The following is a 4,707-nucleotide window of genomic DNA, read 5'->3' as shown; positions in this document are numbered from 1 at the left end:
TCTGCACTAGCAACAAATGGCGCCCCCCGATTCCTGTGGCTCTGTTTACGTTGCCTCCTTGTGGGAGTGTTACAGCGCATACGCTATCGTTAAGCGCCGTGACGGATTTATTGGCAGTAATATTACCCATGTTATGTGCTTATATTAGGATACTGGTCTCTTGGGTTATCTTTGTATGCAGGGAGGTCCCTTAGCGGAGTGGTAATTTGCTCCATTTTGAATGCTTTTTACTGCGTGCTATGTTTATGCGCCTTGTAAGCCATACGTGACCTCTTATACTCTATTATGAACTTGCACCTGCTACATAGTATAGACCAGGGTAAACACATATATTCAGAGTGCAGTGTCAGCCAGACTACTGCTGCTTGAATTAATGACGTAGAGAGTACGTTAGAACTGTAACCAGGTTCCCCCATTTGCTCCGCAACCCCCGTTACCTCCGCTGATGGTGGGGGCTGCCGAAGCCAAGCGGCAGCCCCGCAGGCGTTTCTGGAGGGTGGGGGCTGAGCAGGGAGCACTTCGGTGCTCGGAAGGTCCCCGGCGGCTCCCGCGAGGGGCGCCGCCATTGTCTAAGTAGTTGCGCATGCGCAATGGGTCTGGGCAGCTGGTGGCCACTGCGGAGGTTGGCACATGCGCAGAGGAAGTGCGCACGAGGCGGCCATAGGGGAAAATAGCTCCCAAGAGATACAGCCCCCAGGGTGCACAGGGGCAGAGTCAGGTGACGCCAGGTAGCCAATAGGGCTGTAGTATCTCCCTGCTCAGGGATAGATACATTTCGCGGGCTTGAAGCATGCTAGTCAGTCGGCATCAGGAGCAGCTAGGGGAAGGGGGTAAGGTGCAGGAGTCAGTGACTCCCTGCACTAGGCCAGCAGCCCCCTAGGCCCCAGATAGCACTGAGTCACCAGTAGTTGAGTGTTGTAGGGACAGGTGCCAGGTTAGGGACCCTGCCCCTTACTACACAGAGTCAGTTAGGGACACAGCAGCGTCCATCCAGAGGTTTGGGCTCAGACCTCCGCTACCGCTGCAGCAGCCATCCGGGTGGGATCGCCCCGGACGGTAGTTCCTGGATTCGTCAGCCTTCGGATCCTTTGTGAAGCTCCTTGGCAGGCCCGGGCACGGGAGTGCTCGGCAGGTAACCATCAACAAGTGCACCAACGATCCTACATATATTATTATTACGGGACTAGTGGCTGCGCAGTCACCCATATCCTCTCCCTTTAAGGGTGTGGGACATATTGTGTGGGGGTATTGGACACGGGGAGGGATCACCCGGTGTAGGTGGGAGCGTCCTGCGAGACGCAGTAGTCAGTGTCTCCTCTAGAGAGGGGCACCTGTTGATTTATGAATAAGTATATGCTTACAGTAAAGTCATTGGTTATTTTACATGCGGTGTGTGGAGTGATATATATATAGATAGTTGTCCTGCGAGGAACCACTCCCCCTCTGGCAGGAGCCGTCGCAGGTGGAGGCGTTGCACCACGAGATTGTGTTATATGTACCCCAGGCTCCCCGAGCGGAGGCTTAGGCTCCTGAGAGCCACACAGGTATACACAGCAGGTAGAAGCTTCTGTATTCACAGGGAATACCCATTACATTTGGAGGCGCTGCTGAGATAGCCCTGGGGTGCCCTATTCAGTAGTTAAAATATCCTATCAGTCAGCATGTCTGCGCTCACACCCAAACAAGTGGCCGACTGGGCCGAAAAGCTAGGAGAGCTCCTGCGACATGTAGTCGCCGTAGACAGGGTACCTGCCGATGTGTCCATGTTTACTATCTGCAGCGCAGTAAAGACATTACCTGGTCTGGCGGGCGCCCGCCTCATCAGCAAGCACTACAACATTGACCGGCAAGAGAACTCCCTATTGCTGGCCACCGAACAAGCTATACCCCCTGATAGAGGCCCACAAGTAGTGTATCTACCAGAGACTTTACCGCAAGGGTGCCCTCTAATTTACCCTGGAACCGTATCCAGTCACGTAATTTCCCTTACCAGAGATGAGGGTTGGGAAGACAAAGATATGGCCGCCAGTACACCCATCAGATCAGACATATCCCTACCCCAAGTGACTTTCTCTTCTGATGCTAGGCAAGGGGCCACCAGCTGGGCCGGTAGCCCGCCAACCTCACCGGTCCCTAACCGGTTAGTGAACAGCTTCACCCCAACCCCTAACAGTCAGGGAGCGGGGATCGCAAGTTCCTCGGCTCCATGCTAGGAGTGACATTCCTGCAGCTTGTGGAAGCGATAACTACGTCCGCCCAAGCCCAAAATTACAGGAAGTTGAAGGCGTTTTCAGGAATGGTTCCTGTCCCCGCAGGCGAAGAAAGCATCGAATCTTGGAAGGAACACACCCTCAAGGTGATCGATGAATGGCCCTGCTCTGAAACGGTCAGACGTCAGAGAATCCTGGAAAGCCTCTGACCCCCGGCAGCCACCATGGTCAGTGCACAGCGCGACCAAGACCCTGATCTCTCTGCTCATCAGATGGTAGACTTGTTAGTCCAGATCTATGGCAAAGATGAAGAGGAGAGTGAGCTGTGGTTCAAATATTACGGTCTCTGACAGAAGGAGAAGGAAGATCTGTCAGATTTCCTTCAACGAATCCAGCTGGTCCTGTGGAAATTGCGAACTCGCGGCCTTATCCTAGCCTCAGAGATGGACGAATACCGGCGCAAGCAGTTCCTCCGAGGGGCCATTCCCACGCATCACATAGTGATCATGATCAGGTGCTCACTAATGGAGGGGCCTCCCCCTACCTTCATGGACATTTTGGGGATCATCAAAGGGCATGAAGTCTATACCAAGCTGCATACAGGCACCAAGGTCAGAGATCCCCCTGCGAGTGACATCCTGAGAGTCTCCGCTCGCCGGATCAAGAAACCTGTCAAACAGGAAGAGGATCCACCCAAGTCGCCCTCAACGAAAGGCCGGACTTCGGGGAGATCCTCCCCCACTTACCCAAGACGACTGGATCCTAAATATATCGTCTGCTATGGCTGTGGACAGAAAGGCCATTTCTCCAGAGAGTGCCCTGATGGAGTCACCCAAGAAAAGAAAACGCCCAGTAAAGGAAGCCTGGCTAGGTCCATGATCTGTCGGATACAGACCACAGAAGCCAAGACATCCGAGGCCACCCCTGCGCCTCCCGAAGCTCCTACTGACCTGAGCCCAGGCGATGGAACTCCGGTCGGGGATGGCTACTGTCAGGTAGGCCCCTCTGCCATCGTGCGTGTGGTAGTAGAAGGAGTCTATGCCTCTGCTTTACTGGACACCGGGTCCCAAGTGACCATAATATACCGACAATTCTACGACCAACACCTTAAACACTGTCCCCTGCGGTCGGCGGAACTCAGCCCGTGAGATTAGCAGATGAATCTAAAGAACACGGTCAGTGCTGCTAAATAGTATCCAGCACTTGTAAATGCTCTATATACGCATACTGAGCCCCGAGTACTTTACTAGTGTACCTCTAGTCTAGAGCACCTTTGTGTTTAAAAGGATTGCTGTAACCGGCCTCACATGAGCGCCATCTAGTGGTTAGATCGCCTGTTTATTTAGTATCTCTAGTTGGTAATGTACATATGTTAATGTCCTTCTCAGGGGGTGTATCGCTCCACGATAACGTGCTGCGTATCCAGGATCTGTCTAGGGAAGTGCCAGATTGATGATACTGTGCAGTATTCATGACTGAGGAGCTAACACCTCTCTCCCTCAGATATTAATCCTAGCGTGGAGATGCACACGTGTGCTAACTTCACATATACCAAGTATCAGGTGTACATACCTTTACCAACCCGTTGTCACTATTGTTGGGATGTAATCACCTTTGTATCAGAGTTGATGTATGTTGGGTAAGGGATCCTGCTATTACTTGGTATCCACATAAAAGGTCCTTTCATGTGGTCCTGATGCGGTAAGCTAGAATAGGCGCGTCATATTGCTGCTGTATCTTGTTACCAAAGTTTAGATGTACGATAAATAGCTTAGGGCCCAAATAATTGGCCCGTATGAATTATAGACAGTGGATAGGACAAGGGGGCACAATCATGGTATTACTATAGTGAAGGACAGATCTTTATTGTATTGCTTGTACACTGGCTGAGATAGTGGTATACACATAGGTTGAGAGCTCAGAGTATTGTTGGGGATCACTGCATTGAATGGGACCTAACACTGTGGTGTAATGGTTTCCCTTAGAACCCGTGCTCATTCAATAAGTTAATATACTTGGAACCCTGCTTCCTCCCCCCCCCCCCCCAAACTCTACGGTGGTGTCTAGGGTACATGGGGGCTGATTACATGCAGTGTGGTGCGTACCTGTGAGGAACAGGAGGGCCTGAGCTTCCCGCGGTGTTGTGGGGGAGCCAGGACCGGGCTTCTGGGGTGGTAGCCTCCATGATCTCTTAGTGGTGCAGCGCCTCCATCTTCCATACTCCCAGGGTAATGGGACAGGACCGGTATAGAAGAACCCCTCAGGTCCCAGGGTTATACTCTCCAATTCACACACAGTCTTTACGGGTGAAGAATGGTCTCTTTATTAGACAGAGCAACAATGTCCCAACGATAAGGCTTCCAGCAGCCACAATACAATCGCCAGGATGGGGTATACACAGCTCACCTCCGCCCAAATAATTCCTCCTCTCCTTCCCTCCAAGTCACTCCTCCGACAGGATGGTCTGAGCTAGGGCTGCAATACCCCGTGGCCCACC

Source organism: Ascaphus truei, chromosome 4 (genome assembly GCF_040206685.1).
Source record: "Ascaphus truei isolate aAscTru1 chromosome 4, aAscTru1.hap1, whole genome shotgun sequence".
Lineage (NCBI taxonomy): Eukaryota > Metazoa > Chordata > Amphibia > Anura > Ascaphidae > Ascaphus > Ascaphus truei.
Note: the sequence above shows the minus strand (reverse complement) of the source record.